At 40.8% G+C, this 19,863-nt stretch overlaps 1 protein-coding gene and 1 long non-coding RNA gene across 3 annotated transcripts in view; one reads left to right on the top strand and one right to left on the bottom strand.

Moving 5' to 3' along the window:
- Window positions 1–19,863, top strand: part of bcl9 (BCL9 transcription coactivator) — a 47,365-nt gene that overhangs the window by 2,514 nt on the left and 24,988 nt on the right. The window contains exon 1 of one of the 2 annotated variants that reach the window (XM_047370362.1): window positions 4,314–4,422. The exons of the other annotated variant lie outside the window; for it this stretch is intronic. The gene's annotated coding sequence lies outside the window, so the exon portion shown is untranslated. Of the gene's footprint in view, window positions 1–4,313; window positions 4,423–19,863 lie in introns of those variants that run through there. 2 annotated transcript variants of the gene reach the window in all.
- LOC124871227 lies at window positions 7,599–18,843 on the bottom strand. Its single transcript, XR_007038979.1, has 2 exons — window positions 18,018–18,843; window positions 7,599–8,248 (listed from the first exon to the last, which is right to left on the bottom strand). It is a non-coding gene; the product is annotated as an uncharacterized LOC124871227 (long non-coding RNA).

The raw sequence follows: 19,863 nt of genomic DNA, 5'->3' as shown, positions 1-19,863 counted from the left end.
TTTTTAGTTGCTACAATAAATGTCGGTTAATTGACTTTTAGTGATCCTTTTTTAGGGCTGCATGGTGGTGCAGTTGGTAGCACTGTTGCCTTGCAGCAAGAAGGTCCTGGGTTCGATTCCCAGCCGGGGGTCTTTCTGCATGGAGTTTGCATGTTCTCCCCATGCATGCGTGGGTTCTCACCAGGTACTCCGGCTTCCTCCCACAGTCCAAAGACATGTCTGTTAGGTTAATTGGTCTCTCTAAATTGCCCTTAGGTGTATGAATGAGTGTGTGCTTGGTTGTTTGTGTGTTGCCCTGCGATGGACTGGCAACCTGTCCAGGGTGAACCCCACCTTTTGCCCATAGACTGCTGGAGATAGGCACCAGCTCCCCCGTGACCCACTATGGAATAAGCAGTAGAAAATGACTGACTGACTGGTCCTTTTAATTCAACCAAAATGCCCGTTTTTTTTTTTTTGTTCTGTTATTTTGACTGGATAAGAGAGAATGTGTTCATCCTTTACACTGTTTTTTGAACGTAACTCGTCAGAATCTACATGTCTTCCAGTGATTTGTTAGGTCACTAACTCAATGTAAAAGTTGACTGCCTGAAACAACAAGAAAAGAGCTTTCTATTGATACTAACATGATTAGTATCAACAGCCAAGTTTTGAAAAAATTGTTGCTTTCAAATGGCAAGAATTTAATATGTAAGTTAAAAAATTAAGGTAGCTCCAAAAAGCTGAAATTCTAGTGAAACATTGTTATCCAAAATCACAAAAGAATGCTAGTTTGAAAGGATCTTTTTAGATATCACCATAAAATGTTCAACAAACTAGCTTTGATAAATGTTTAACTTTTAAGTCCTTTTATTCAGTCAAAAGATCACATTTGTTACTGTAGAGCTTATTTTCACCATCAACAACGACGACGGAGAATATTCTCCACTGGGGGAAAAAGAAACGACATTCGGCTTACTTGAGAAAATCAGACATTGAATGATATTCTGGGTGTGTTTACTTTATCATCTGAAATCTTCTAAAGAAAAACCTGCGGCAGGAAATAAAAAGCAGTTTTTTAAGGGGATGGCCCGGCCAGGAGTGTAATCACTAGTCCAGCAGCTGAAGCACCAATGACAGTAGTGCACTCTTTGCACTAATCAGTCGGCCAGTAAACGGAATCGGTCTTTTTTTCCCTGATCGGTGATTGGCTCAAGTTAAATACTGCATAATCAGTCCCCTCACCCTTTATTCATTAAATGTATCAAACTAAGGATTCCCAGCATTCCCGGCCTGTAAACCCATCAACCAACAGCAGGTTTTTTGACACACTTTTATTTTTTTTGAATAAAATTTAGATAAGGGTTAGGGCCACACGGTTTGACGCTATAATTGGGATAAACTTGGATTCAGACTGCTACCTCTACTAAGGAATGTAGTAAAAATTTTCTATGTTGTATTATGGTCCCTGGGAGGCAAAATAGCCTAAATTGGAATGGGCTCACCAGAGTTCAAATGCCCGCTTTCCACTAGCTAGTTTTGGGTGGTGCCGCTCCGCTCCTCTCGGTCTTATTCTACTCGGTACGGTACCGGTTGTGTTTTCACTGATCCGCTGACGGCTGAAACTATGGCTGAAGCCCCGTCTCCAGCTCTCAGTGTAGCGCTGTGCCACTATTAATGTTACTGTGTGACATTGTCACATTAAGAGCCCAGCCAGATCTTAGAAAATAAGGCTCAGGGGTTCTGATGTGAGGGGAGTGGAAGGAGAAGCGGAGAGACGCTGCTGTCTGGACTGGTGATGCTGCAGTTTGCCTGATGAAAGCAACATTTTAGGTGTTATGAGGAAGTTTTTGCCTCAGCAATGGCAATAATGAGGACAAGGACTTTAAAGCGCAAAACCACACACACTAATTTTAGGTTGAATTTTGGATATTCGTGCTGCACGGATTCAGCGGGGTCTCCCTCCCATTTGATCTGATGAAGGCAGTCTGATTACGGGCATCTTCTCTCTGTCTGCTCCCTCCAGCAGACGGTGGTTCGCTTAAGGACAATACATTTCTGAACCAAACATGCTGTTTCATGGTGGTATTGTTTTAATGTGTTTTGGGGAAATGTTTGTGCTGATTTTACATGATCAGCTGGTTATTAAATACAGCGCCCCGTCTGTATTTAATTCTGAAAGCTGATGTGTACTTTTTCTTTTCTTTCAGCCTTCAGGCATGGTTTATGATTTGGTTCTTAATATTATTGTAGTTGCTCTTGAGTTTTATTAACTTTTCTCTGCACTACCGCGTCCAAAACCTTCTCATTTCTCCTGGTCCCACAGCCAATCAGTGAACAGCAGTCCGTTCACTTCACATGTAGTCCCAAATCAGTCCCGGTCGGACCTGCTCAGGAACAGGGACCAAACCTAGGTACCTGTATGGAAAAAACAGTAGAGGAAACGCTCGCAAAGTGAGCCGGGTGGAGTCAAGTAGGGCCAAATCGAGCCAGAGGAAAAGGGTCAAAATAAAACGGTATATCAGTATCAGCCAGGAAAGGCCATCTATACATAAAACCATTTCTGGGAGCAGCCTTTTGACTTTTTGCTCTCATTCAGAGTGAAAGGTTCACAATCGGTTAACAGTCAGGGGTTCAGTGTCTAGTCCAAAGCCAGTTTTGAAGCCGGATCTGGGTTTACTGAGCCAGAACTGCAGAGCTTCCTGTTAATAGGACCCTAGTCTCGTGAAGTGCTAGGCAATGCTGCTGTCTGATGGTACTGGGTCAGTTTTTCCTTTTCGTACCCATGACCAGACCATTTCTTATCCCTGTATTTAAACCATTGCAAGTGATTGTATTTATTTATCTTTTTTGGTTATTATCATGAATTCTGGAAAAAAACAGTCACAAATTGCACAGATTTCAGATATAATTTAATTGAACTGTATAATATTTGCTGAAATCTTTGTATTTGCCCCTTTTTCCATTCAGTTTGGTGGTGATCCCTGTCAAGACAAGTTATCTTATAAAAAGACAAATTAGGACCCCTGATCAATGCAAACTAACTCCGTGCAACCTCCTACTGGTAGATATTATTCATCGAAGTCCCATTTCTCTACATTAAAGCATGAGTAGACAATGTGAAATTACTTTAAGTCATTAGTTGTCAAAGCAGGTACAGGGGTTGGAGTTGGTACACGATCAGAAATTCGTCTGACTTCCCATCTCCCGTTATTCTGCTTTTAGTTGAATCAACATCGTCTGATATTTCTTTCTAGCCCCCCTACTCTTAGCGGCGAGTAAATATTTGTATTGGAAGCAGAGGTGATGTTGCACCTTGTGTGTGACAGAGTAGTTCCCCTAATAAAAAAAACAAAAACGTTTTACTAATTCAAAACAAAAGCAAATGACTTACAGTTCACTTTTAAATCCTGCCAACATTTCCAAATCAAGCTTGATCAGTAGCTGAGTTTGACAGCTCAGCAAGATAAAACAGCAATGTTGCTGTACTCCATTAAGCCTTCTCAGTATCACCTGAAGTCCGTTTTGAGACGGTTCCTTTTGCAGTTTTTGTCTTTCCAAACTTCTCTTTTCAGGGTAGGAGAACACTTTATGTTTAAGCACCTCACTCATTAAAAACATTGTGATGTAGATGTAGAATGCCATTAGCCCATCATCATGATGTTCCCACTGCTCTCCTGTAGCTTTAGCATCTCAGTCACTAAAGTCTGTCTCATGTGTGGGCGTTAAAGATAATAGAAGTACACCCAACTGGCCAAATATTATACCGGCATGCAGAGTTTAAAAGTATAGCACTCAAAATACTATGATCTATCTAATATTGCATCCTTTGTGATTGCAATAATGCATAACTTGAAGCTGGGATGACTCTTGTGATTCGATTCATTGTGCAGGCCTGGTCAGAGTTGATCTGGTTGAAAATCGTCAAATCCTGGTAATTTAGTTTGGTATGCATTTGTGTGTGTTGCATTATCTTTAACCTCCTTCCCTTCACAGTGTGTGCTCTAATGTCTTAAAAATCACAGTTTCTCTGTCGGTGTAAGGAAAAGTCTTGGAGTAACACGGGCTTTCCTGTGATTCCTTACACCCACACGGGTCGATAAGTGAAGTATAAATGAGTGCCTGGGTTACTGTAGTCCCCAAAGATCACTACTGTGTTCTGGTTATGTGTTTACTACTCTCCGGCCTTGTCAACAGGAGCGACGGAGTGCTTTTCCTTGCCATTTCCTTGTTTGCGCTTCACCCGATGAGCAAAGTTCTCTCCCTTCTGTTCCAGGTGTGAATGACTTGTGGCTGTAGGTTGTCCTGAGTGGGCCAGGTTCCTGCACAGCCTCCGTGGCTGACTGGGAGGAGTCCAGCGGAGTAGCAGACATCAGTGCCCAGGGGACCTGAGGCCTGGTTCTCCATATGAGGCCCCGCTGAAAGGGCAGGGGGGCTTCTGAGGTAACCCAGCTTGACTTGGGCTGCATATTCGTTTTTTTTCTCTCTCTCTCTCTTTGTTTTCCACTTTATCCTGCAGTTTTTTTGTGTTTGCACATCTTCCTCATGTTCTCCGGAATGTGTGCATTCGAGGCAAAGAGTAAATGTTATCTTCATTGCTTTTGTTGCTACGCAGCAAGCACAAGATGAGACAGAACCATGTTGTAGAGAAATAAAGGCTTAAATGTCATACAGCTTAGATGGAAGGTAGTAAAGAGCTTTTTTTTTTGTTGTTGCTGTTTTTAGGAATGAAAAAAGCCAAATGATAAAGAATACAACACATGATTTTCTATTTTTATCCATTTACCACAACTGCCATGGAAACAAACATTGCTTTCAAAGTCCAACTGGTGCCATAAAGCGACAGCTTACCACTGCTGTGCTGCAGCAGGAGCAGGCCAGACAGGCGCTCTTCCTAACGCTCGTCATTCTCTTAGACATTTATCTGAGAAGGTGGCTGCATTCTGATGAGAAGATCTTTTAGCTTTGGAGTGGTTTCAAGGTGAATTTCCTCGGCGTTTGTGGGCCAACCGGGGGAGTATTTGGTCTCATTCATGTCGTACTGGTGGACAAAACCCGGTCAAGATGCTATTCACGGGAACGCCGTGCTCCCTGTTTATTTATCATTTATCTAATCCAGAAGAGTGTTAACCAGAAACCACAGCGGGGTGAAGGACTCTGGGAAAATGGATATCGATGTGTAGCGGCAAAGGAGTTATTTTTGCCTCTGCGTATTGGCTTCTCAAGTTTCCATGCATTTGTTTGCTTCATGGGTTTTCTAATTAAAACTCGCAGGGTTTGTGTTGTGTCTGACGTGGAGGGATATGTCCGGGATTCAGTTTTTTTTGTTTTGTTCGGCTTGTGTAGTGAGTTGCGGAGGGGGGTGTTGGTTCCCTTCTAAGTCGTAGAGCAGATTAGACCCCATCGTTGCTGTTTTTCTATTGCTTCTAATGTCTATTTTCACTCTGCTGCATTCTCATTGTTTTGCTATGCTGGTCTCGGAAACTTTAAAGCGTTTCCATTAAGAGAACGTATCGGTTTTAATGTACCTGAGTCTTTGACTAAGAGGTTCATTCACAATTCATTAATGATTTTAATTCATCCACACAATCCTTGGCAGTGAAGTAATGAAGGATTCCCCCAGGACAAATAAAAATGCAGCTTGTTGTTAAAATAACGCTGAACAATTCCCAGATCCTAACTCGTTTATAAATATGTTCTTTCCAGACAAATTTAATTACCAAATTGTACTTCTTGTTAATATTATAGTCATATTACAAAAATGTAATCTCTTATGGAGTTTCAAAACACGTTGGTTGGCATTTTAATTCTGTTTTAAACCACAAATACCAGCTCAGATATCACATTTTCCTAACTTATTTTACACTTTGTTGAGTTGAATGAGATTCTGACAGTATAACCTATGTTAAAAAATACCACAGTTTCATGGTATTTACATAAAAACTAAAAACAAATGCAGGTAACATCAAGGGGTGGGCATTTATCCTATTTTATCATGACACATTTCTCATCATGATAGGAATTTTGAATTATTGTGATGATAAATTCCAGTTAATGATCTTTGAGAGTAGGACTGGCACAGTCGTGATTAATTGATTATTGAAATAATCATCAACTGGAGTATACAGACTCTAAAACATGCTTTTTGGTGAAAGAACAACCCACTCAGAGCAATAATTCAGAGAAAACTGTACCAAAACACATACATCTTTCATTTAAGATGAAAAACCTTCTCTGTGGCAGTTTCAGCTTCTATTGGTCCAAGTTCTGCAAAATAATCTTATATTAAGCACCTTTTTGCTATCTGATTATTCATTAAAAAATTGGTCAACAAATGTATCAATTAAAAAAATAATCGTTAAAAGAAGTTATAAATAGTTTTTTATCATCACTTTTGTCATTATAATAGTACGCCTCTTCCTGTAGTACAATCTATATTAGTTGGATGTATATGAACGTTAAAACTCCATCTTGGTGGCCAGATATGTTAATTGAAAGCAGAAGTAGAGGGTAGAGGCTGCAGTCAGCTGCAGAGCATACATGCCACCTGTAGCTTTTCAGCTGTAGTTTTTAAAATAACATTACCTGAATGTTGCCATGAGTTCCTTTTGTTTTTTGTAACATATTTCTTAACGGCTGAATCCATCTGTATTGTATTCTCCAGCTGTAGGGCTTTCTTTTATCCTGCTGACTGTCAGTGCACAGCAAAAGGTGAGGGAGGGGCAGGACTCCATAAGTGCAACTTTCTTGTTTATTCGACTCGTGTTAAAGATTTTGGCATCTCAGATTTCACTTTCAGACCACCTGAAAGCTCAGATTTTTGGGATATTTGACAAAACATTTTACAATTTAGTGATCATAGAAGTAGGAATGGGTACCTTTCAGCACGCGACCATGTGCACAGGCTACAGTCCTCAAAGCGGCCGTCCCGGGTTCAAGTCCCGGACCCAGCGACATTTGCCGAATGTCTCCCCCTCTCTCTACCCCTCTTTCCTGTCTGCCTACCGTCAAAAAATAAAGGCCACTAGTGCCAAAAAAATATCTTTAAACAGATGTGGACAAATGTCCTGGTTTAGCTCTGAAAGTGGCCTGAGCGTTTAGATTCTAACGGTTCCTGAATCCATCGAGCGTGTTCTCGTCTGTGATCGGATCTGATCGAACCCTGAGACAAACGAAAGACGGGTCACGAATACCCCCCATGTAAAGTTAAGTGGCATAAAGTAAACTCATGTTGCTTGTTCTGTTGTTTACCAACTCAAATCCAACTGCTCAGTTCGTTTATGTAGCCCTGATTAACAGTGAATGTCGTCTCAAGGCACTTTATAAGACAAACAGGTCAGTTCATCTCCAGAAATATATAATTGGATCGATTAATACAATCTAATAATATAGCCAGATTCAAACTGAGTTACATACATTTCAAATGAATCCTCGTTATAACAATGTGCTGTCATATTCCGTTTATAATGCCAAATCTGGGAACGTTCAGATATCATTTCTGATATCACCGGCTAACGTTAGCAATTCTGTCGGTGTTTTATGGTAACAACACATTTGTGATATTTTCCCTCTCGATCTTGATAGAAGACTCACTGCAATAGACCCAAAGCAGAAAAGGGTTAACACCTTAGACTTATTTATTCATCGGGGAGTCATATGGTCATTGGGATATTCCTCAAGATTATCGGATGTTTTTCTGAACGTGCATTCGTACTTTAAATCTTAAGGAAAGTAAATAAAGAAAAAACCCTACCCATTTGAAACGTTTGAAATGCCTGGATTACCAGGCCCATGACTGATTCATCAGTGACTGAAGACGTAGTGTTTAATTCGTTCTGTTGACAAAGTAACTGGAATAACTAAAAATTAAAGATGTAAATGTGGGAATTGCTTACCTAAGAGCGCGCTTCATTTCTTTTTGATACGTTTCTGGTCAGCGTACTGGGAATTGATCCTTTATTATAGTCTTAGCAGTGAAAACATGTAAGAATTTGTGAAAAAATAATCTTTATACAGCAGCTTTTGCCTCTGTGTATAAATGTGTTTTCTTTATTTCTTGCTGTGTTTCATAGTGTAGACGCTCGTGCGTGGGTGTGTGTGTGGGGATGGTTGCCCCTCCTCAGGGAGGTGTCTGCTGAGTCAGAGCGTACCAGTCCATCCGTTTTCATGTTTTTCTGCTGTGATTGGCATTCCTGACGCAGACAGTGTGCACCCAGAGTAGCTGCCATCTTCTGCAGCTAATGGCCACTGTAGTTGGGATTATTATCACCTTTGAATGCATGAAAAAGAAAATAGTCAATTAGTCAAGCTTAGGTTGTCTCCAGCTAGCTTAAAACATGTTGAAGCTTTGGTTGCTGTGGCTGTGATACAAGAATAAAGGAAAAACACTAAAAGCTAACTTTTGTTAGCGATTTGTTCACAACAATGACAGTCTGGGATTTATTTCAAATGAATCCTATTACTTTTGGAGCCATATTTCATCTTACACATATTAAACCTGGCTTTCTAATTTGGTCATAAAGCTTTCCACACGTCACATCCTTCACAAAGCAGGATATCAACATTGTGAAAAGCTTTTATGTTTCTCAGCGTGAACTGAGGGGGAGTCCTTTGGAAATGAATCCTTTTTTGTTCTCTGAGCTGCCGTTGAGCGATTTGTTTGATTAAATCAATGATTTGTAGAGAATCGGAAGCTGGATTTTGAAAAAGCAAACCAAACCTACCAGGCAAATTCTGCGTTCGGGGCTGAAGTGGTTGGTGTGCTTCCTGCTTACCTGGTTTCCAGAAAATAATCAATCCTTTGCAGATGGGGCTGTTGGAAGAGACAATAATACAAGCAAACTGAGGAATTTTTGGGAAATTGGCCAAACTTAACCTGGCCTCAGCTTCTCTTTTGTTGCATGTGAAAGTAAACCCCAACATCAAACTTCTTTGTAATGTTGATTGGTCTCTCTAAGACATTTAAACAGGTAATTTTTACATTTTTTGTTACTTTCTATTGAGGAATTACTTCTGTCGTTTTGACACTGTGGTAAATTAGATAGATTTTGATTGATATATGCAGAATTATTGAATGCGAAGGTGAAATGTATTGATGGAAAAGCCGGAGGAGGTGTGGGTTGAATGCAGTCGCTGTTGTCCCTGCAATGTTAAACAAGATCCCAATTGCATGTTTTCCCTTTGTATCTTGGATCTCCAACTCGACAGCACTCGACAGTCACTGTCCCGCAACCTTTTGCTGGGTCCCTGTTCCAACGCACATTAATTAAGCGAATGGCTCATTATCAACCCTCTGTAGAACGTGATGACATGCCAAGGAGGTAACTGAGCAAATTTATTCAGGTGTGATACTGAAAGTATGCACGGCAGGGGCTCTTGAGGGCTGGATTGGAGAACCCTGCTTTTTCCTACATTGTTGTGAATGTGATTTAATTTTTTTGCTCAGTATTTGACCTGCTGATAATCTACCAGAGACGATCGAGGAGAAATTGTCCAATCTCCGGCCGATTATTCAGTTCATCTCAATAAAAAAAAAAAAAACATGTTTTCTGCTTTAGTTTTCTTTATACAAATGTTTGCATTGCTGTGGCTTGGCTGCTTACTGTTAGAAACAAATTGAATGTGTTGTGTTGTGTGTAACTCTGCACAAAATGTTCTGCATTCTGATTGTAGTAAACAGTAAATTGTAATCTTAAACTATAAATATGTACATTCATGCAGTCATTTGCATCTTAATAGCAAATATTTAAAATTATGCGGAGATACTTCCTTTCAAATCCCTGTGAAAAGATTTAATGGAGAGAGACAGGCGTGATCAGGGTGTTCAGTGTTGCTTGGATTAAGGGATATTCCATCCCACATTTTACCTGGTAAACATGGCGCATTTTTACGGCGCATTTGTTGCACATTAGCGTTGCGGGTGAACTGGTTTTGTAGCTATTGAGTCACAGAGCAGAGGAGCCTAAAAGAAACTCAGACAGAAATGCACATGAGTGAGCTGTGTCTCATGGGGGCAGCGCTCAGTACATGTCTAACATTATTGGGACGGCGGAGTACTGCTGTATTGTGTATTTAGTTGCATGTTGGTTGTATATTTAGTCGGGCAGATCTTGGGCAGTGCATTTTAAAATGACAACAGTGTAAACTGAAGTTGTTTATGAAAACAGTCTGAGCTAATTTGCTTCTAATTTTGTGGTACAAGTAGAGAAGCAATGGAATCTATTGCCTAATTAGCCTTTTTGTGCCAGCTTTGTTCAGTAAAATATATATTTGTGGTGTGTATTTTGTTTTTTGTTGGCCGCTAATTTGAATGAAACCTGATCTGTGACCAGTCGTGAAGCCAACTGCTTCACCTTCTCTTTAGTTTTGGTGCTCAGACACATTTCCCTGTTGCTGTAAGGGTCTCTATGTGACCGGCATATGTCTTCCACATTCTACCTCGACGGTCTGCATGGCCTCTGAAAGGCCTTGCCGTTGGGATTTCCCACAATGCTTGTAGTCAGAGGGAGACGTCCTCTCAGCATGAGCGAGGCAGGAATGTGGCCAGAGTGTGGGAGCGACTGTGCGGACAGAGGAGGAGGGGGGTCACGGACCAGAGAGCACCGTTAAGGGTAAGGAGGATAGACGGGGGTCTCTGCAGAGGGCAGCAAAGTTTCTCTTTAGCAGCTGGTGTTTTGTGTTTGAATTTCAGCCCCAGCTACAGATCGGGAAAGAAGTCTCTATATAAAAACATGTGTTTATTTGTGCATCAATCTGTTTGCACTGCAACATCTGCTGACTGCAGTGGAAAACGTTAACTTTGCACAGCCTCAATCAGCTTTTTAACAGCAGGTCTTCCTGGTTCAAGCGTTTCTAACCTGAGGAAAACGTTCAACAGTCATAGAAGACATTTAATTTAAAACCCAGAAAGATTCACCTGGCCTCAAAGGGACCGAACAATTACCCTGCCTTATTAGACCCAATGAAAGGCAGCCGAGAGCTAATTGGCAGCTTGACACCACCTGCTAACAAGCAAGTCTAAAACTTTTTACATATTTAATGTGTTTATGGGTTTTTTTCAGAAACTCCCCTGACCAAAGTATTACTAATTGACTGTAGACTCCGGTATAAAGGTAACCAAGGTTTTAAAAAAATTCAAAGCTTCTAAACCACAAAATTCTTCCATTACAGCGTTCCTCCACTTTAAATGAGATGCCATTTAAAAAAAAAAAACACACACACACACAAGAGAGAGTGAATTTTCTCCATCGGGATGGACCACATGTTGCTGTGCACCGTAGATCAGCTGGCTGAAAGAAGAAAAACGTTCTGGTGGAAAATAACAGGGATTGTGTGGAAACTTAAGTAACACTTAAGAGCTAATCTGTTTGTTATTCTTGATTTATTCTTTAACAGAATAATTAAAAGTCTGCATAATAGCAACTTGAAAACTCCAGATATTAATCTGAGTTGATCATACTTTTGCACCAGTCTGTGGATCAAAATGTCAATAATCAGATATTAAAGATACCATAATTACTTAAGTATTAATTTGTTTTATTTTAGGAGAATTATGAATAATTGTCTGTTTTTTTTTTTGGTTTTTAAATGAAAGCAATTGTATCATGTTATATATTCTCTGCCTTACATTTTTGCATAAATACCAATAAATCAAGGTTATGATAACCAGGATTATCATACAGGGCGTATCTCATACCGCCCTCTGCATAATTATGTGCAGTGTCTAGAACTAAATTAAGTTTACTTTGAGTCTTGATAATGTCGCCTGCAAAATCGGTTCCTAATTGTGATGTTTTAGGCAGATAAGGGTGTAAACTGTGCCAGTTGGTACACTCGTCTGCCCTCTAAATTTAGGGTACGCCCACATTCCCCTCATTTTGTTCATGGCTCAGAAGGAGCTTACTGTTATGTCCCTGGGGCAAGTACTAGCATTAGGAGGTTAAAATTCACCTACCTTTGGCAAGTCTTACCCGATTTCCGACCCACGTGTTGCCATTTCCTCCATTTAAATCACATTTCCTTAAGCATTGCATGTTGGTTTATTTTGCAACATCTTTGGACAAATAATGGAGATATACTATCAAAAAAAGGCTTAAATCTCATGCATAAAGTAAAATACCAGTATTATACTTAACAAAGACTTTGGTCCACTTCGTTGCAGGAACCAGGATGTAATCAGACAAATGCAGGTAGGAACCTACGCTCTGGTAGTGTGGTAGGGCTTTTTGAGCCAAATCTGATTTAAAAAGGTGGAGCTTTGTGGTGGGAGGATGCTGAACATTCCTGGTTGAATATTCCCAGTGTTTTGTTTTAGTCGTCTCCCAGTACATCCTCCTTTGGAGTTATTTTCCGCTAGCTTTAACACAACAGGGGTAAAGTACTTGTGTTTGCAATCATAACTTTTTATTCCAGCTGGCCATGCTGAATATCACGGTGATTTACAGAGTTGACATTTTATCGTGTGTTGGAGGTTTTTCCTGATATTGTGTGGCCCCAACCCATAGATTTCGACAGAGTTTAGAGTGGCAGTCTAGGATTAATGAATTTTTTGTGTGATTTCAGTGTTTTTACTCATGTTCTGGACTCTGCTGTTGTATGGGACAGAGACCTGTGTCTCTCCTGCAGGAGGAGCACCTCCACACTGTCAGCGGACATAATCTATGTTGATGGCCCAGGTTTCATACTCTGTAATGGAAACATGAAAACGGCTTGACAGATGAAAAGATTCTGGGAGATAAATCTCTGGAGAAAACCTTTAAAACCGTGTAGATGAAACAGGCCTTATGTTGGCGCTTGTTATAATACCTCGAGAGTCTGACCAGGTATTCTGATTTCGTACTTGCTTGAAAACAAAGATTTGACAGATTGAGTTTTCTGTTGCATCTGCTTCCAGCTGCAGTAGGTTTTATTTTTCGAATTTTGAATCATCCTTGCTTCTCCAAACCTACTGACTCCCTTCAGCTGCCTTAATGTTAGTTAATAAACGGTGAACCTTCTGTAGGAGCTAAACTGTCACGTTGAGCAAAAGAGTGCGGTTTTCTTTTTTGCACAATCATCAGAGATTTTGCTGCCTCAACACTGCGCACACCTGTGGTTAGCTTTTAAACGTTAGCCTCAGCTCTGCTTTCAGTTTCATGCCGGGCTTTCTTAGTAGGCCATCTCGCTCCACAGAGTGAGACCGAGCACCTATTTGCATTTATTTACAGTCGGAGATGAACGGTGCAAGTTAGCCAAATGCTCTCTGTGACCATATTGTATCTTGTCTATTGGAACAGAGGATGTTTTTAGGCTTGTGCTGGTTTTGACAACCCATTTTATTTTTTAAATATAGACTTTAGCAAAGTATAGAATAGACATCTGCTTAATTTGACAGCAGCAGGTGGCCAAGATGCATTACTCTCTTTTGCCTACTTTCTCTTGCCTCCAATTAAAACGACTTTAAACTAGTGATGCACCAATTAGTCGGCCAGAGATGTGTGACACTTTTTCTTCGCAGCTCAACAAAAACTATGGGAAATAACCTAAAAAGAAAAATTACATCCAAAATACGAAGCCACACTAGATGTGTACACTGACTGTTCGTTAGAGATGCACCAACGAATCGGCCAGAGATAAGTTTTTCCTTGATTGGCTCTGATCGATGATTGGCAGGTCAGTTTCTGATACAAATAAATGAAGAACTCTGACCATTTTCGCTCTAAATGCACAAACCAACAGTATGTACTTTTGCACAGTTGTGAGTTAGATAAAAATCTAATAATATTTAGGGAGACATGATTTAATGCATACATTGGGATAATGTATCTAGATAAGTGTCCACTAATAAAGCCTGACCGGTTCAACTCTAGTTTAAGCTGCAGGAACTGTGTGACGGAAAACGTTTTGAAACCATAACATTTTGAAGTGAGTTTACACTCTGATACCATTAACGAGCCCATGCATAGTCCTAAATATAGGCTATATCAAGCATTAAACTTTTGAAGTAAAAATTATGCAGGTTTTTATGACAAATATTCTTGTTTTTAAGCAATAGTGCTTTACACTGCTAAAGGGATTATTGTGTGTTACACCCCTTTTTTGCAACCAGAACTACATCGTTGCTGGCCTTCCAGGTTTATTGTTTTCTTTTCTTTAGAGGAGCCGGTACTTGTGTGTGAAGACCTCTTGTTGCGGAGACGGAGGGCAGATGGGCAGAGATGGAAGCACGAGGTGAAATGTGTGTTAGACGGAGCGAGCCAGGGAGCTGAGTGCCAGTCCTGCTGCTCGAGCTGGCCGCCACACATGGCTCCGTGCCCAGCTTACGCTAGCAGATGTGTCACTAGTGACTCAGCTGTGTGTGTGAGCGCCCACGTCTGGGACACAGACACACAGCCACTCGTTTGGTGAAGAGAGGGACTTGTTTAATGCCCCCCCCCCCCCCCAAACACAAAAACCTCTCTCCTTAGATCTTTGTCGCGCCCCTCTCCTGCATGTTTACATTGCCACCACCATCCTTGTGACGGACACGGTGAGGCCTCTGTCAGCACGCTCGGATATGACAGAGCGTGACAGTTTACACATGTCACCTCCCTGAGGATGGAGGGGCATCGTCTGCTGACCAGAGGAGCAGACGAGCTGAAGTAAGAAGGACGAGTGAGGAAACGCTGGACGGATCAGCGGGGCAAGCTGCAACTAGAGCTAAAGATTCACTTCAGGGTAAAACCTGGGTGGAGGAGGAAGCAGCTGTATATTCATTGTTCTCTGGCTGAAGAATGTGAAAAAGTTTGAGTTCATGGTAAATATTTGAATGACCTGGTTTTTTTGGAAGGGACAGGAGACAGATCGTATGATTTGGAAGTTGAGTCTCTGTCGTCACAGAAGATGCATTATGTCAAATGTTAAAGCTCTATCTTTGGGAACACTCGTCATTCCTCGCATTCTGCACATACCGAGAGCTAATCGTGAGTGCTGTGCAGGGCATGGTGCATTAGAATATTGTGCTCAGGTAGACACCTTAGCAGATGAGTGTTTTCTGAGTCAGAGGGGCAGGTATGACTAACAAATGCTATTGTTCAGAGGATTGTAAAAGTCTTTGTTTGCATTTTGTGTTACTGCTGCATGATCTGTGCTTTGCTACAACACAAACAGACATGAGCGGCATTAGTTTTACTGTGATTGGTGTTTTTTTTGTTCTCAATAAAGACAAGTACAACCTGAATATCTTCAATGTTGGTGCAGGTCATTGTACCTCTTCCCCAATCTTTTACTGTAATCTACCCATAGTTGAAATGGATTATCTCACTCTAGTAATTATTATCTACTGGTAAGAAGTCACGCGGAGTCATTTTGGTTTCATCAGAGGACTCATGTGACCCCAAAAGGGATTAAAATCACAGTCAAAGGAAGTGAGGTATAATATTAAACCCTAGTAATAGTCGTCAATTTAAGCATTTTTATTATTTACCCTAATAATTCAGCAACAACAATAACGTCCTTCCAAGTAGACTAGATTGCTCTTAACACACCACACACAGCAGGAATATCTCATGAGATTATCTTAAGAGCCATCACGATGATCGGGGCATGTCGGAAAGTGAAGATTGGGGCAAAAATAGGCATAAAAATCCTGCCGTGTGAACAAGGCATAAGACAAGTGGAAAATCCTTCTCATGGAAACCAAACTCTTTTTTTACTGTTGTTTTTTTTATATAATTGCTTTAATTCATAGAAAAGTATATAATCCCTGTTTGCGGCTTTTCCATCCAAAGCCTCTTATTAAAACATGTCTTTTCAAATTAAGATGCCTACATAGTTTAAATAGTTTCTATTCCTTTAGGGTTCACATTAATCATCCCCAAGAAAAATAAAAAACTAACAATAAGTCCATTAAGATATCTTACTTACGGGCTTTGTTCCAAAGTTTTACATTGATGATTGGTTTACATTTAATGATCTGTGGGTGAAAGTAGTGATTCTGTGTGGAGAGACACAGCAGTTTTTCTGATATAGACAGTTAGCTGCTGCTTCTTCACAACTCTCCTGATGGCCTCTAGTTTTGGGTATTCTTGCAGAAAGTTGTGGGGAGAGGTGGAAATAATGTGTCTGATATTGGCCTAAACAAATAAAGGGCTGAAGCGGCTCTTGAGATGGAGGCTGAGCAGATGAAGGGCGGGTAGGAGAGAAATAGAGCTAGAAAGAGAGACCAATACTGTATTGTGACTGAACTGCAAAATGGGATTTTCATAAATAAAGCTGGAACATCAGCGGGAGTTTTTTTTGCAGCCAACAGCGAGGCTAAGATGAGGAATAAGAGATGATTTGTTTGTGTGTACGTGTGGGAAATTTTTTTTCCTCCCTGTTTTGAAATGAAAGACAAGCTGGCAGCAAGGTCAGAGTTTCCTCCTTTTATTTCTTTACCTTACCTGTGGAGAAAGCTGTCGAATACTACGCTGATGATGAAAAGCTCTTATTCCCTCCCTCGCATAAGGAGATTTGCTGACGTAGCTGGGAGGGGTCTACCCTCTAACCGAAGTACGGTGACTGTTACATAAGCATAAAATAAATAAACCCCAAATCCAATCTGACTATTTTTCATCTTCCTTTTTATGTGGCGCTCCATATTTATAGGAAAAAAACCTCATATTTGGAACCTCATTACCTTGTTTTCCCATTACCTAGAATGAACTTGAGCTCACTGCGTTCCTCGTGATAGACAGTTCAGTTTCCTTTACTGCACAAAAATAGGATTGATCTCTGTGATTACTTGAATGAAGCTTTGTTGTCTTTGTGCTTGTTGAGTACACACCTGGTGCGTTCCCGGATCAGTGTATTCCTCGCGACATTCATGTCAGCAAGCTCTCCAATTAGTGTCTCGTTAGTGGGGAATTAGAGGGAGCAGATGATTGACAGTTCATACTGTTTGCGCCTCTGTGCGGGAACATCGTTGCTTAAGACACATTTAAGTAAAATTCATGATCAGGCTCTGATGGAACGGCTGGAGGGCATTTATGCCATTTGCGTGAGCTGGAGGCCTGACCTTAATTTGCTATAAATTATGTCTCAAAAAAATGTTAATACATTTTTCCATGGATTCATTTTTGAATCAGCACGACTGGCTTCTAGACTTGATTAATTTGGAGGTTTTTATGGTATGGAGAAACTGGGGCTGGACCTGCCAGGATGACAGGTCCAGCCTGGCTCAGAGGAAGAGAACAGGTCCACCTGGTTTGCTGGGAGGACTTCAGAGAGATTGCTTCTTTCCCTCATCCCTAAAAACATCTTGACTCTAGGATAAGTCTGTGTCATGTCTCATATTAGATAAACTTTAAAATCTTCCATTTTATTGGGAATGTCCTGGATTTACTTATAATGCCTAACTTTCGTCCTAGTCCACCTTACTGTCCCGCTGGGCTGCAAAGCTTGTGTGATGGAAATTCTTAATCTTTTTGTTGTCCGATGAGCTAACCCCTCCCTCCTACTTCCCTATGTCTAAAGGAATTGCTCAATCCAGCGCTCCATCCAACGGGTCCGGACTTCCCTAAACCTGAAAGGTCTTACTAAGCAGGTTTACTGAAAGTTCTGTTTAATCTGCTGTCGGGAAATGACTCGCCTAGCCTCTGACGGCCTTCATTCAAAAGTCTCGCCTTTCTTCAACTGGTGCTCTGGACGACTGAGTAGCCCACAGCAATCATTCACTCCTCGACAGTCACTTCTGTTAACAGCTGCTCATTCCCTAATATCACAACTGGCTCTTGGTATATGGGTTAGGTTAATTTTAGTGACACGGCACGAGCCCCAAGGTCGCTGTTTAACAAGCTTGGCTTAAGGCAACCTATCAAAACCTCCTGAAATATCTCAGAACCAGGCAACAAGACTTTTTACCACCAATGAAAAAAACAAAAATAAGGTGAATCAAATAATTGAATGCCCACGATTTAACTAAACTTTTATGTGCTTTCTTTAATTAGTAATGCTTTTTCAGGGGTCAGTAACAGCTTAAATTCGGCAACATAAAATAATTTCAATAATAGAAATGAATCAATCAACTCAACCTGTCTTACCCTGATGCTGAAACTAATGAGGTTGGAGAGGCTTTAAAGACGGAGGCTCATCCATGTACCCAAAGGGGTTGTTTCCTCTGGTAACAACGAATGATTTCTTGAAGGAAAGATGACTTAATCTTCAGTTTTCTTCCTCTAAGTGGAGGCACTGATGCTCCAGGTTTCGATGGTCAAACAGGAACTTTCTTGTCATATGTCTCAGAAGACAGTAGCTTCCAGAGGCTGAAGAGTTAAAGGAAGCCCAGGAGGTACAAATGAGGTTGATTCAGGACTTCTAGAAGCCTGAAACTCATAGCAATCAGTTGTTCACTGATCAAGTTCACTTCTGTTGTCTGGATAAAAAGGCCATAGATGAAATCAGATTCTTAATTTCGAGGCACAGTCCTTCCAGGGCACGGGTTGATCCTTTGGTCCTCTGTTTCATCTGTAGCATATTTCTCCATCCGGTCTCGTTCGCTGGTCTTCTGCGAGGAAACAACCAACTAGTTCCTCTATTCTTTCCCATTTTATAGAGCATTTCCACCAAAGTCTCTGTGATTATTGGCCAGTGGTTGTTGCCATGGCTGTCCCATTGGTCACCCGTGACAAAAGGTGATCTTTTCTCTGGAATTTCTCGAGTCGTGTCCATATCAGTCACACCATCACCTCAGTCCTGAGCTGTCTGCTGGACTCTTCCTCTACCTGCGCCCTTGCCTCAGTCATCAGCCTTGTACTGTAAGCTACAGCTCTCACTTCCCCAATTCCTGAACATCTGCTCTATTCCTGTCTCACTCAACATTACACTTCCTCTTAAACAGAGGCTTTATTTATTACATCAGTGCTGCTCAAACTTTTAGTTACAGCATTTACTTCATTTACAGTTTAAAACCATTACTTCAACTTCATCCTTTTTATTCATTAGACCACACAACATTATCTCTTTCATATTTAGCTGATTGAGAATTTCTAAACCTTAATGTTTTTTATTTTAATTATCAGTTCTCAGTCATATTTCAATCATATGTGTTTTAACTTGAAAATCAAAGATTACTCATTTCATTTAATACCTGTAGAAAATAGAAAATCATCATATATCATTTCTTTGGTTACACTTGTAGTTTATACTTCTGCAAAAGATAAGAAAGTTAATATGTGACTCCACACAGGCCTCTCCAGTCCCTCAGTCCCAGAATGTGAGAATATGCTTGTTTCACTCTTTATTGCTTCAACTGTGTATTTTAATAATTGTTGCATGGATTACACAAAAGGATACTTTTTTAATTGTTATGGATTTAACTGTGAGCAGTTAATGAATGCTGCATGGATTACATGGAAAGATCTCACCTTATTTTGACAATCTGTACCTACTCACAAGGGTCTGCTGGATCTTGCATTTGGTGCTCATGAAAAAGATCCAAAGGTGACAGGGTCACACTTTTGCTTTTTGCAGACGATGCGGTTCTATTGGCATTTTCAGGCCATGACCTTCAGCTCGCGTTGGATTTGTTCACAGCCATCTGTGAAGCGGTCGTGAGATGAGTCAGTCTTTCCAAGTCTGAGGCCGTGGTTCTCAACCGGTAAAAGGTGGATGGCTTTCTCTGGTCTCATCTGTAGTAACAGGGCCAATGCTCCTGTCTGCAAAGAACGAGCTGAGCCAAAAAGCAAAGCTTTATAGTTCATGACTAAAAGAGCAAAGTCCTGGATACACGTGGTTTCCTCTGCTGGCTGGCTGGGCTTACAGGTCTGGTGAGGAACTCCATCACCTGGAGAAAGCCCAGAATGAAAATGTTGCTCCTATGTATCAGAAGGACTCAGCTGAGGTGGTTCAAGCATTTGAGCGATCTCAGGGAGGTTCCCAGAACTCACA

This window comes from Girardinichthys multiradiatus, chromosome 7 (genome assembly GCF_021462225.1).
Source record: "Girardinichthys multiradiatus isolate DD_20200921_A chromosome 7, DD_fGirMul_XY1, whole genome shotgun sequence".
Taxonomy (NCBI): domain Eukaryota; kingdom Metazoa; phylum Chordata; class Actinopteri; order Cyprinodontiformes; family Goodeidae; genus Girardinichthys; species Girardinichthys multiradiatus.
The sequence above is the reverse complement of the archived record's forward strand: the minus strand, read 5'-3'. Positions and strand labels throughout refer to the sequence as shown.